General features: G+C 47.7%; 1 protein-coding gene across 2 annotated transcripts in view; it reads right to left on the bottom strand.

Annotated features, from left to right (window-relative positions):
- Positions 1 to 13833, bottom strand: part of COL22A1 (collagen type XXII alpha 1 chain) — a 293821-nt gene extending 279988 nt beyond the window's left edge. Inside the window, exon 1 of one of the 2 annotated variants that reach the window (XM_005613300.4) lies at positions 13364 to 13833. The gene's annotated coding sequence lies outside the window, so the exon portion shown is untranslated. The remainder of the gene's footprint in view (positions 1 to 13363) is intronic. The other variant, XM_014728097.3, reaches the window with a different exon arrangement.
- Positions 13834 to 14714: the final 881 nt, after the last annotated feature.

Here is a 14714-nt window from a genome sequence, read left to right on the forward strand (position 1 = left end):
TTCAGTAGGTGAATGGATAAATAAACTAGGATACATCCAGACAACAGAATATTATTCAATGGTAAAAAGAAAGGAGCTATGAAGTCATGAAAAGACATGGAGGAACCTTAAATGCATATCCGTAAGTGAAAGAAGCTACTCTAAGAAGGCCACATACTGTATGCTTCCAACTGCATGACATTCTGGAAAAGGTGAAACTATAGAGACGGTAAAAAGATGAGTGGTTGCCAGGGGTTACAGGGTAGAGAGGGATGAATAGGTGGAGTATAGGATTTTTAGGGCAGTGAAAATGTATGTCCAAACCTGTAGAACGGGAGCTAATCCAATAGATTGTGAGGTAACAGATGTGTTGAACATACAATGTCACAAATGCTATAAAGGGCAGCCAGAACCATATTGGTTGTTTCAGTTGCATTGTTTTATCTCTTCATAACAAGCTGACAAAGTGGTTATTACAGGTGATGGATCTCAAGTTCAGGAAAGTTAAGGAATGTGCCCCAAATCATACAGGCAGGAAGTGACAGAACTGGAATTTAATCCCAGGCCATTATGATCCTAAATTCTGCGTTCTTTTCATTTGACCAGAGAAGATTGGTCTGTGTCCTCTATAGAATAAAGTTACCTGATTGGGTGCCTAGTAGGAGGGGAGCAGAGAAAAGAGCTTTGGCCTTTAGGAGTTTTTGGTCCTGCTAACAAGCAAGAACATCCATTAAGTCCTTACATCCTCTCCATTCAGACATCCCAAGATTTAAACAGAATCTGCTTAAGCCCTACACTGCCAAAACACAGGATTAATTTGATTGAAGGAGATGGAAATAGAGTGAGAAATGTGTTTTCCTAACCTCCTTCTTTATTCTATGAAATTCAAAAATATTTCCTATCTGTTAATTTTTTTTCCCTAAGAAGAGGCCGGATGCCAGTTGTGTTTCTCTCCCAGTTGCTAAAACTGTGAATGAAACTCAAGCCATATCTGTCTATTCTTGAAATAGTGAAGATTTCTTGAATGAGTCCCCAAAGGACTTGAAAGGCACATCCTCATCCTAAGCCCTGGCCCACTTCTTAATCATTCCGCACATTCTTTGGAGTCATTGATTAACTAATTCAACAAATATTTACCAAATACCAGACTAGGCAACAGGCATTGTCACCCACTGGTTACAGCAACAGTCCTGCCTCCCTGGAGCTTACTTTCTAGGGAAAGAAGAGAAAAATGAAACAAAGAAACAAATAACAACATGGTTTCTGAGAGTAACAACTGATTTGAACACAACAGGGTCAAGTGATAGAAGTGACTTGGGTAGGACAATTTTTACACTTTGTAAAAGGAAAATCTCCTCTGAGTTGGGGACATCTGAACTGAGATCTGACTAATGAGAAGGAGCCAGACATTCAGAAAGAGGGATTGGTGAGGAGTAAACGGCCTCCCTCAGTTCTCAGAGTCCTGCAACCAACAGCCTCAGAAGTGGCCTCCGGCCCTCAGACTCGCCCTTACCTGGTTGTCTGCGCATCCTCACAAGAATCAAATGAGGCTCCTAAGGTACAAACGTGATCTTTAGACTCAGGAATGGATCCTGCAGTAATCCCTCACTTTGGATAAGGCTCAGAGTCCTCCTCATCATAGACTTTCAACGATAGGCTTGTACCCACCTCTCCAGCCTCAACTTTGTCACCTGATTGCATGTCTGCTTGGCCCTATGTGAACAAGGGAAAAGAGAATGGGAGAGTTGTCACTGCAGGGGCAGGGGAGGGGCAACCTGCACTCCCGTGATTCCATGTGGCAAGGATAAGCAAGTTTCCCAAGAGTCAAATGAACACCACAGAAGGAGGTAGGCTTGAGTTATTGAATTGGTCCCCAACCAAGAGAGCTGTTTGCACAACAAGGAGACTCCAGCTGTAAGCAGCCATGAAGGGCAGTGCTGGGGCAGAAGCAGAAAGGGTATGGGAGAGATCTCACTAGAAGAGATCTCCCAAGTTGGGGGAATCCGAGGTGAGGAAGTCCCATTAGAGAACCACCACTTGGGTATCTTAAACACAATGAAGTATTGGTGGCAAAGACAGACAGGAGAGGGCTGCCACTGCAGCCATTGAGGTAGGGACCTACTGCCCCCTCACTTCCCCTTCATCCTCACTCCAACCCTCCAGAGAAAGAAGGAGGAGGAGCGAAAGAGCTGACCACCCCCCTCCCGACCCAGGTCCCTCAGGACAATGGTTTATCGTCGGTGGTGATGGGAGGGCAGAAAGCTTTACAGTGAGTATAGGATTAAACTTTGGTACTGGATCTGACTGGACTAGCCTTTGTAGAACCAGAAAGTGAACAGAAAGTTATGCAATTTGGTCAAGGTTTGTTAGGGGACCAGACAAGGGGCTTTGATTGAACTTGGTTGAAAACACAGATGGGGAACATAAAACGGTTTCATTCCTGTGTGTCATTGAGTTTCAGTTGTCCAAGGTGGTTCCTTCAGCATTATTACTATTAATCACCCCTGCATCTGACTAACAGGACTGACAGGTAAATAAGAAATACGCTCCCTACGCTAATCCACTCAAGGTTGGCGGCACTCCGAACCAGAACTGATTTACACAAGAATTCAATTAAGATTCATTGAGCCTCAACCACACAGCAGGTGCAGAACCAGGATATTTATCTACTCAGTCACACGGAATCCCCACAATAGCCCAATATGCTCAGAGTTACTGTCCCCTGTCAGACTGAAAACCCAAAGCCAGGACACTGCTCAAGGTCATACAGTTATAAAATGGCAGAGGCAGGATTCACTTTCTGGGCCACCCAAGTCCAGGGGTTACTGGCTGCCCTCCTGAAGGGAATCAAGGGGCAAGTGGAAAGGATAGTCTAGGATAGACTGTGGGCCCTTTAATGTCAGAGGTTTGAGTTGTGTGTTTTAAGTAACATGTAGCAAAATACTCATCTATTTTGAATCATATGTTTAGTTCCACAAAGGTGTTGAGGCCAATGAGCTTTAAGTGGAGTTGAGAGAGAAGGGAGCCATATAACTTGGCCCTGTGTGTATCACAGAAATGGAGCACCCTGAGACCATTTTCGTCTGGTCCCCGTCTGAGTTCCTGCACACCAATGATGTCTTCTGCCTGGTCCCACTATTGCTTTTTCCTCCCATGACTCCCTTTTTCAGGTAGCAAAATCAATCTCCTGCTTTTTGTGAAAATGTCTCTCTTACCCTGTCGATATGGTTCACACAAGGGGACCCTGCTTGCCTGGCTAGTGAGGTGGCATGCGACCAGATTGGCCCAATAGGGATACCACGCCCCCCAGTGCTGGAATTTGACCAGGGACAAGCACGTAATCCAAGCTGTGCCCTTCAGGGCCATCCCTGGGACCTCTGCTGGAGTTTCTGGGAAGAGAGTTATGTTTCTGCTAGAGTTGCTAAGTCTGGAGATGCTTAAGGCCATTTGCCATAACACAGAGGGATCTTGATGGAGAACGAAGCCACACATCGAGGGGAACAAAACAAGACTCAGTACCTAAGCACCTTAACACAGTGTTGCCCAAGTCCGGAGGCACCCGGAGCTTACGTGTTGCATGAAGCAAACAGACCCCATCCCCACTTTTTAAAGTTAAGTCAATTTGAGCTGGGGTTCTTTTATTGCAAACTACAGAGCAGGCACTTGTACTTAACCAGGCCCATCAGACATAGCCACCTCATCTCTGGAGCTCACCCAGCCTCTCCCACATGGCATCCCTGGTTCCTCAAACTCCTTCCTCACTCTGTATCTTGTCTCCTCTTCCCCTCCTTTCATCTTTGATTGACAACTCAGTTTAGATATGCCTTCCCAGAATTACCCTGTTCAACCTTCCCCTCCAAGGGCTGACTTCCAAATTCAACCACATATCCCACTCCTGCATCCTTCTGGACCAATGGGGCGGGACACAGACAGGAGGATGCCCTCCCTGCAGCCAGCCCCACCACCAGCACAAGAAAATGCTAATCACTCTTTATTGTTTTACTGTCTGTTCAAACATATCAGAGCTGTCATAGCCCCATTCTTATTTCTTTCACACGTTCAGTATTGAATTCTTCCAGATTTTTTCTTCTTTCTTTTCTTTTCTTTCCTTCCTAAATATGGTGTCCCAGTTCATTTCACAAGAGACTATCTCAGATTACAGGGTCCTGAGGACACAGAAAGATATTTCTGTTTAACTTATTTTGAGCAGTGTCTGGTCTGATGAAGCAATCCATATAAATAGTGCCACAGCACCCACACTGATTTTGGAGGTGCTGTCCCAGCAGGCTCCCCGTTTTCCAGGGGAGAATAATGAAAGCCAGGAGCAATGCCTCCCTGTAAGACAGTATGGTCGATGGGAGAGTCATGGACCATGGGGCCAAACGGACAGTAGTCTGGCTCCTGTCTCCATCACTCACGAGCTGTGTGATCTCAGCTGGTATCTTTCTCTAGGCCTCAGTTGCCTCATCTATAAAAATGGAAGATTAACCTGCCTCACCAGTTGACTAGAGAGATGCGAGTCCCTGGCACAGTGCCTGGTTGCCAGTCAATGGCAGCTATAAAAAATAAAAAACAAAAAATGCTACAAGCACTCAATTAAAGAAACTTATTATTACTAGAGAATCCTTCTCAGCATTTATTTCACACCAACAGTCCTTTCTTCACAGCTGTATCACCCAGCTCACAGACCTCTATCTGCGTGAGTGGGCCATCCCAACACTACCCCATTGCCCCATGCTGCAATCCCCTCTCTGTCCCTCTTACACACTCGTTTAAGTCTGGATATCTCTAGTAAGCAGGTGCTCACAACTTTGCAAGGCACTCAGTACATCTCTAACTCGAAATGTTGGAGCAGGAAGGAGTTTGGGATGTTAGCCATCACCAGACGAGGAAGTAAAGCAAAGGTCAGTGGCTAGCTCGCATCAGGCCCCGAATTCCCTTTTCTCAGTTAGAAGCTGTTTCACACCAGGCAGCCTCCAGCAATTGGACTGTTTGGAGGCCCAACCTTAAGAGACCCAACCTTAAGAGACCCAGTGGTCTCTAATCTGAGTTCCAGCTCTGGCCCTGAGGGCATGCACTCCATACAACCTCTAGGGACAGGTTCCTCTCTGAGAGGGAGACCTCTACATCTACACCAGGTTGTAAATTCCCATTTGCTATATGCGAGTCATATTCCGTGAGTGTGCAAAGGGCCTTGCTCACTCTAAGCATAGATATCATCAGATGAGACAGGCCTGTTCACATCATTCCCAGCAGAAACCCTCTTTAAGGCCCTTCTCAACCTGATCGCAACCTCCTTTTCCAGGCTTGTGGCCCCCGCATCCCACTTTATGAACCTTATTCTCCAACCTCAAAGACTTCCCTCTCTTCCTCCAACACCTCAGCATCTTCTTTTCCTAATTCTTTGACATTGCCTCTGCAGCTACTCATCCTTCAAAACCCAGCTTACATGCTTCTCCTCTGTGAAGCCTTCCCTGACTTCCCAAGTAGGGGGTGTGTTACTATCTTCTTTAGCGTCCCACAGATCCCCTAGTTTTTAGCAACTCACAAGTGGTATTGAAATTGACCTACTTATTGGTCTTCTCCACTGAGCTCCTTAGACTTAGGGATTATGTCTCTGGTCTCTCTTCCTCAGTGCCTGAAATGGTGACAGGCACAGAGCAGGCATTCTATGTATCAGTGTAACAGAGAAGTGAACCAATGAGTTGAGTGTCTAAACTATATTCATTTCTATATTTAACTTAGATAGTAAGAGAAAGTTCTGTTATTTTTTCTAAAAAGATTTTTTTCTAAAAAGAAATTTTTTTTAATGATCTTGAAATGTCTATTTCCTGAGAACAGAGCAAGCATGTGGATTAGCACAGGAGTTACTGTCTTTGCCTAGTAATAAAGGATATTTCTTTTCTTCCAAGAAATTGCCTCAGATCCTCCCAGGGCCCTGTCGTTATGCGGGTGTGAGCACATGGAGAAGGCAGTGATGCATGAGGAAGAACCAGGAGCAGAGGCTCTGCAGGATGAGCCTTCTTCCCAGGGAATCAACTCACAAATGGGCCCAATACAGTGGCACAGAGAGGGTTCTGAGCCATCACAGGTGGGGTTCTCCAGCTCATTTCCTAAGAGAGACTGTGGCTTTGGCCTCACTGTGCTGGGACTCCAGGACCAAAGCTGAGGGGAAGCTTCCAGAATTTGTCCCCTTCAAGGGAGCCTGTGGGAGGGCGCTCTGCTCATTACCTCTGTGCTTTGCGGTATCTGGCAAGGTCAGGCTTCTCAAACACAGCCTGAGCATTTACTGGTGGAAGAACTCGGCAGGAGAGACAGAAAAAAAGCCTCTTGAAATGTTCTGTCTGAGGAAGGGACCACTGCAATTCCATCCGCTTTCCTTTTCACCTGAAGAACCCCCCAGGCCTGGTTGACCAAAACTTGAGAATATTAATTAATTCACTAACTCATGTACTCACTGATCCATTCATGTGTTTGCTTTCCCATTCATTGTTTCATTAATCTGCTCACTCGCCCATCCATCCACGGGGTCATGCACTTCTGCACTTACTCCCTCCATCCCTCCCTCCATCCCTTACCAACACACCCATTAACCACACAAGTGCTCACTCATGCCACAAACATTGCACGCCCCTCTTTAGCAGAGCTATGGAGACGGAGATAAGCAAGGCAGAGTCTTTCTCTCTTGGACCATCCACTGTAGGGGGATAGCTGAAAGGCAAACAAATAATTTAAAAACAGTGTTGCGAATTCTCCTCTTTCCCCCAATACTAAGCTTCGATATTATGCCTCCAGGAAGCCTCATGTGAAACCTCATCCCTATCAAAAAGAACTCTCACATAGAAGAGAAGGGAAGGGAGGGAAGAGAAGAAAGGAGAGGAGAGAAGAGAAGAGAAGAGAAGACAGGAGAAGGGAAGAGTCGAAGTAGAGTGGAATGGAGTAGAGAAAAGTAGAAGCAGAGTAGAACAGAGCAGAGTAAGAGTAGAGTAGAGTAGAGAGGAGTAGACTAGAGCAGAGTAGTAGAGTAGAGAAGAGTCAAGTAGAAGTGGAATAGAGCAAAGGAGGCTTCTGCTCTCATCTGGCCATTGCCCTTGGACAGGTCACTTAACCTCTCTAGGTCTCTCCGCATACATAAAGCCACCACTAAATACCCCTAGGGTTGTTGCAGAAATTACACGGGGGGAGTGTCTAAACACGCACTGCCACCATCTGTGTTCCATAAGTATCTGCTGCCTGGTGAGCGGCTGAGTGGGGGTGCAGCGCTCTTCTCTGTCCCCCACAGAGCAGAGCACCTGGTCCCTCACCGGGAACACACTGTGAGCAGTTTGGCATCAGGGCTGTGTTGTAAGTGCCTCTTTGTTCCCTAAGCACACCTAGCATCCAGAGGGTGTTAAATGAACGACTGGAGAGACCCCAGTAGGAAGTGCTATCATGAAACAACCAAAGAGGCAAGAGATGACAGATACTTATATGTGTGCATACAATGTACGTCTACTAAATCACTTTAGAGAAAGGTGATTGAGAAGGTTGAGGGCTTTCTTTCTTAGTGGAAGAACAAACTAGTGTGGCTGACAGAGAATCCTGGGGCCCACCTAACGTTGTAAAGTCATAGAAGATTGATCTACTGGGAGCTAAGGATGTCAGACCTGCACACTAACCAAAGAGTGCAGGCCCCGAAGCTGACACTCACGCTGTTTTCTGAGCTCTCTCCTTGGCCTCTGGCACAGAGATGCTCTAAAAGGTTCTGGAAACCACAAGGCTAGCAAACAGAAAGGCCAAATTCAGACCCAAGCCAGACTTACGCCCACCAACACAGCCCAGTCCATGGATCCAGGCCCCCGGGGCTCAGTGAGCTGCCTGGTCCTCAGGCAGAGCCCTCTTTGAGCCAGAGCTGCTGAGGGGGAAAGGATGAACACCCATCATGCATGTCTGTGTGTGAAGCGCTGTGTCAGCCATGGTAAATATCCATACGACTTTTCCAATTTTGATATTTCATTCACTTATTTAATTGTGATTTAAATTAAATTGTATTGCACTAATCCAATACCTACTATGTGCCAGGGACTTGATTATCACCGTTTTGAATTTACTTCCTTCCACAAAGATTTGTTGAGTTCCTACTGTGTCCAGCATTGCGTAGACACTGGTAGTTCATAGGTAAGTAATGCAAAACCCATGAACGTGAGGAACTTATTGCCTAGTGGCAAAAACAGACAGGTCTATAGTGGATTACAGTGGTGAAGACATGGAGCTGTGGGTACCATGGGGTGCTGGGGGCAAGCATGTCAAAGAATCCGAGATGCACAGAGAGCCCAAGCTGATTGGCCCACAGCAACTCGGGAGCAAGGGGAAAAGGTGAAGTTGCTGTTGGGTGTTTCTCCAGAGCTCTGGAAACATCCCACTCAGGGCCTCATTCTGTCCATCAGTTTTGCTGAAGGTAAATGGGGACCATCACCCCACTGCCCGGTGGACTCACGGCAAGCATTAGACCATGCAAGACCAAACACTGACAACAATTCGACCCTTCAATTATTAACAGAGAACGTCCTATGAGCCAGACATTGTGCTAGGAAAACATGTTATAGTTTTTGTTGTTATTGTTCCCAAATTGTTCAAATGTCAGAATTTGATTGATACGTACGTTTCGATATAAAGTCATGAAAGGATATTTGCCAGAATGTTACTACTGGTTACTATCGGGTAGATAAGAACACGAGGGGGTTGCTGATATTATTGCACTTGTAACAATATGCTTTTATGTCTTTAATAATTTAAAACATTTATTGAGAAAAAAGAAAAAGATATTCCAAACAGCATTTTTCCTTTTTGCATGAATTATATGCATTTACCTTACACACTTAAGGCCATCTGGAATTTCGGTTAAGGGCATGGGATTTGCACCAAGACATCGGTTTGAATCCCAGTTCTGACACTTATTAGTTGTGCTAAATGTCCGTAAGCCTCAGTCTGTCCATCTGCGCATGGGTTAAACACAGCTAATTCCCAGGAGTCAATGATGTATGTGAGAATATCTAGCAACAGCCTGGTACCAACTGGCACTCAATCTCTGATAGGCTTGGGGGGAGGGGCACATTTTTTGTTTGTTTGTTTTGTTTTTACAGAATTCAAATGATACCATGGGAAAAGGGATTTAATTCACTTTATTCTATGTACTCCCAAAAAGGTGACAGATGGAAGCGGGAGAAAGAGAACTTTCATTTTGATAAAAGGAAAAACTTTTAACCAGATATTCAACACAGCACCATAAGCTGCCTGAGGGGGCACCATGGGAGGTGTATTCTCTGCCCCTGGAGGTGGGCTGGGAGAGGGTGGGCAGACGCCCAGGAGAGATGTGGTTCAGTCATCAGATAAGGAGGCTGGACAAGCTGGTTGCGATGATCATCTTATAGTCTTCAGATGAAGAAGCCCATAAAAGGAATGATGATTTGGCAAAACTCTGTGTGGTCACTCTGAATCTACAAACCCAAAGACGTTTGCAGTTCGGTTTTATTTTTAAGTGAGATTTTGATTAATTTGTTGTTGATTAAATTGATTTGCTTTTTCTTGTCTTTATGGAATCAAGAGCAGACTGTCCCCCAGCAATTTGGCTACCAGGCAGTCAAGGCTGGCTCCAACTGGCCTGGATTTTCCAGTACGTAGTTAGAGGAAAGGCTTCTCCTTAGAGATAGTTCTAACCAAAGGATGGTACAAATTCCCTTTTTTTTTTTCAAAATTTTATTATGAAGCAAAGTAAAAAAAAAAATTTAAATGATACTCTCATCTCTACCAGAATATAGCCAGAATTAACTAGAAGTAGTGAGCTTCCAGTAACTGGGAGCGTGCAAGCTAGGGCAAGTGGACAGTAGAAGGGAATTAAAGCATCAGATGGGGTTTGTCACAGGAGGACTCTGACATCTTCATGACCACAGCAGGCTGGCGGGTCCACCCTCCACACATTCCCTGGGCATCTGCCAAGACTTCCCTTTGTTTGTGCCATGATGTTACCCGGCTTTCCGCTTCTCATGAATGCTCAGTCCTAATACCTCCTGAGAACCATTAAAATGCCCATGCCCTTTGACTCAGAAGTCCTATTCTTTGGGAATAATCTGTGGGACATCACTGCAAAGTAGGGGAAGTCACGTGCTCAAAAATGCTCACTGCAGCAGCAAGCAGGAACAGCTAGCATGTCATGGCTTATCCACTTGAAGAATTTTAAGAAGCAAAACAAAATGGTACTTATTAAAACCACAAAGAAAGTCACTGATTTTGCCAAGTAACAAAGCTGAGGAATTGTCATGTCCTGTCATTCATTCATTCATTCAACTCTGCATTCATGTGGTCATTTATTCGCTCATACAGTCAGTAACTCAACAAACTCTGTGCTGGCCCCAGGCAAAACGAAAAGAAGGAGACGTCAGTCTGGCCACCCGGCCTTGGACTGGTTGTCTCAGACACCAACCCTGCCCCCAAACACACACACACAGACACAAACACACACACACACACATGTGCACGCATGCAATGCCAAGCCCTGCGCAGGAAGACCAGGGGTCCGCCCTTCTCTGTCCTGGTACCCCATGAGACCTATGTTTGAGAGCTGGCTCTGTCTCTAAATGCAAAGCAGGCAAGTCGCTCATGTTCTCCTGGACTCCTTTTCCTCATCTGTGAAATGGAGAATTACCCTTTGCCCATCTTACTAGATCTTGGTCTTTCTAGATTTTGTAGTTTTTTGTCAGGCAACTTGGCACATCTTCAATTCCTGAGTAGCGGATTGGCTAAAAAATCCTCAAGGACCTGTCTCCCTAAACATCCCTGTGGGCCTTTCTCATTTTCTGGTTCTCCTTGGTAGGCCTGCATCAATAATGATGCTCCCTTTTGAGGAGAAGTTTTTCCAGCATGAGCAAAAAGGCCTTTGTTGACATGAAAAGGGGCTTTGATACCCCAGATGTGGCTTTGAGTCAGCCTCCTTGTATTCTCTCTACCTGTCCTCAGGTAAGTCACTCAAACTCTCTGATCTTTCTTTTCCTGTTAATAAAACTGAGTATGAATGACGCACACATAGCTCATGGTCCTGGTCCATAGTGACACACAACCTGTGTCAGCCTCCATCAGCAGCAGTGTTGGCACTGAAGGAAGAGAAGAAGGCTGGAGGGAACCAGCAGAATTTTAAGACTGCAAAGGAAGCACCTAGGAAGTACAGGACCTCAAGCTGGGAAAAGACGTTAAATGTTCACCTGGTCCTAGCAGTCAAGGTTCAGAGCACCCCTCTACCACGCCCGTGAAATGGCCGTCCAACCTCACTTTGAATCCCTCCGGCAGTGGGATTCACTGGAATTGAGCTGGAATCCAGTGCCCACCAGTTCTCCTCCATCCACCCTTTGGGGACCAAGAAAGCAGATCAGCTGCCTCTTCTATACGATAGCCTTCCAGATCACTGTGGCCACAAGTCTTCTTTCCGCCACACTAGAGGATCTTTCTTATGGTAACACACATCTTTCCACACGAGCCATGGCTTCTGTTTCTAGGACATCCTGCTTTCTCACCTCCAAATGCACTTCTATTTATCTGCAGCCCTCTTACAAGGGAATCAGAGGGAGAGAGAGAACCTGGATCATCGAGTCCAGAGCCAGCAAACTCTTGTGTCTGGGGAGACTCTGCTGGTCACACAGATGACTGTGGATGACCAGAGGGCATACGCTGCTAAAGTGGGCGGCTGCTCTGATGGCCTGGCAGGGATGCAAGCCAAAAGTTGTCCCATCCTCTCATTTTTCAAGAAAAGCCAGAGATTGAGATTTGTATATTTTGGGTTGGCACATAATTAAAACAAATGTAAAACAACCTATGAAGAACTAAAACTGTCTGTGGGCTGGATCAGCCCGCGGGCCACTTACTCAACCATTTTGCAGGTGTAAAAACTTTTGAGAATCTGATGAAACTTTGAGGAAGCCCCATAAAAAACAGATACAAACAAATTTCTGCTGCCAACATTGTAAAGGGCACATAGACCTCCTGGAGCCACTCCTGGGTCTCTAGGGAGGAAACCCTCATCTCCCCAGCCTCTTGCCTTACACAAGATGCCACAAAGTGACAATTTTGCAAGGTCACACAGCTGGCAGAGCAACAAGGGAATCTAGAACCACTGATGCCACTCCCTCCCCAGGTCTGAGAAGCAGAAGCCAACTAAGATAAGCGGGCTGCCTACCACACACCAGGCACTCACGGGGTTATCTTAGTGCATCCCTTCCATCATCTCCACGTGGCAGATGAGGACCCTGAGTCTCAGTAGACACAGTCCCCTAGCTCAGGGCAGCCAGACAAAGCAACAGTTACGACCGGAAGGCAAGACTAGCAGCAAAGCCCCCAGCTTTCACCTGCACCTACCGCACCGGCTGGGCAGTGCACCCCACTCAGCAGGCCTCTATCAACCCGGAAGCCCTGGAATTTAGAACTTCCCTGGAACAACTCAGTCAACTAAACTAGAAGGGGTCTGAGGATGCGACCCATAGCCACGTGGTTCTCACAGGCAGAAATCTGGCTTTGCAGGATTTTTCTGGGTATATGTCATCAATGAGAGACAGATTGGAGGCTGGACTGACCTGCGTGGACACAGGGGTGCTGGCACCAGGTTCTGGAAGATAACAAGTAAGGGAATAAGTTCTGCAAGGGAGACCCATCACAGAGCCCAGGACTGGCCGGTGGGACAGCCTCCTTTGGGGGATGTCTGACAAGCGTGTCCCCTGTCATCTTTGAGTTTCCACTTGAATGGGGAGAGCTGAGGGCATGGTTTCCAAAAATGCAACTAATTCTGGGCACACTTTATAACCTGGGACAAGGAATTCCAGTCTGCTACAGAGGATGATATGCAGCAAAAAGGACACAAAGACCTCCCCGGCTAGAGAAAGTTGGGAGAGGGGGAAGACGTTGCTCAGATAGGAAAGAGCTAATTTTAGACCCCAAGGCAAAGTTCCTTTTGACAGTAAAAGCAAAACAAGCAAGCCTATTCTCCCCCTCCACTGCTTTTTGTTTTGTTTTGGTTTTGGTTTTCCAATCTTTCTAGCTCTTACTCCAAGTTTTTTAATGGAAACCTGGAAGAGGCTGGGAATCACAACAACTTTAAAAGTAGCAGCTCAGAAGTAAGCGCCCGCATCTGACACTCGGCAGTCATCCCCGGGCTCCTGCTCAGCTGCAATCAAACAGGTACCTTCTTACAGACTTTTTGCTCCACTTCACTCTGAAGTTTGGGCAAAGCACAGACTCGGCTGCTCAGGACGAGCGCCGTGTGTTCAGAAAGACACACATCTGAGCTGGAGGGGCTCTCCCTCACCGACGTGGGGAGACGGGTGGCAGCTCCAGCAGCCGCAGCAGAGAAGAGACCCGGACTTACCTGAGAGGGAAGGAGCTCAGCGGAATGCCAGCTGGGGTTCCGTCCAGGGCCGGGTGCACTAGAAGCAGTAGCCGGGAGAAGACGCCAGCCTCGGCAGCCCCCTCCTGAGGGGGGGTCACCTGCCGGCAACCCCACGCCCCCTTCCCCCCAAAATCGAACAAACTCACTCCCTAGACAAGACTTGTTAGTAACAAGTCTGGGGGCTTCCCCCAGGCCAGGGGTCCCGAGAGAGAGCTGGTTTTAAAACAAATAGCTAAATAAATACCGTAAATACGCAAGGCTTGAAACTTAGAGGATGAACTAGAAAGTGTGGGAGAAACAAAAATAGGGAAAGGGAGACACTTCCTGGGGAGAAATGCAGCGGCGGCAGCCAGCCCAGCTGCTGCCCAAGAACAAAGCTGCTGGGTGCCCCCAGGGGCGCAGTGGCCGGAGCGCTGGGATTCCCAGCCCGGAGCGCGCGGGGCGGAGCTGGGCGGTGGGCGGGCCGGCGGGAGGGGCGGTGGAGAGCCGAGAAGCGGACGGAGATCCCTCCCCCGGGGGCGGGAGGGGCCCGAGGGCGGGAGGGGGCCGAGCCCGCAGGGGAGGTCCCCAGATGAGAGGGGAGGGGGCCGAGGATGCGCCCCTACGAGGAAGGGGGGCGGGCGCCTGGGGAGGGGCCGGGGCGCAGGGACAGCATCGGGTTCCAGGCAGCAGAGAGGCGGCCCCAGGAAGCCCAGGACAGGGCTGAGAACTCTGTCCAATTATAGACTTCTCCGGATATTTTGGTCCCTTCTACAGCCCGGTCTGAAATAGCACCCCCACCAGGCAGCAGCTGCGTAAGTTTGGAAAGTTTGGAGGGACGGGGGATGGGGGTGGGTGGCTTTGCTCTTCGTCCACCACTGAGAGTCCCACTCCTGTCCCGGCACCTACCTGCCTCTTCCTACAGGTGGCCTGTTCACGGGATCTCACTGCATCCCTGGGGAGGGATGAGCTGATATCCCTATTTATCGATGAAGATGGTAAAGGCTCAGAGAGAGGCCGAGTCACCTGCAGCGTCCCCGGGCAGAGGGGAGAGGGGCCCAGGTGGGTCTGATGAGGACAAGCTCCCTTCCTAAAAGGCTTCCCAGCCCCCAAGAGGCAGAAATGGGCAGGTGCTGGCCCAGGAGGCTGTTCTACTTTTTCTTCTTGACCTCTATTCCTAAAAATGGGTCTGGCGGGGGTATTTTGAACTAGATGAGAACATGGCTTAATCCGTTCCACCTCCAGCACCCCCTGCCCCTCCCCAGTCAGGCTCCTAAACTCTGGGGCATCTTTATTTGGCTGCTGGCTGCGTAGTGGGGATTTAATAAGTAGACAGTATCGGGCTTATCTG

This window comes from Equus caballus, chromosome 9, assembly GCF_041296265.1.
Source record: "Equus caballus isolate H_3958 breed thoroughbred chromosome 9, TB-T2T, whole genome shotgun sequence".
Classification (NCBI taxonomy): domain Eukaryota; kingdom Metazoa; phylum Chordata; class Mammalia; order Perissodactyla; family Equidae; genus Equus; species Equus caballus.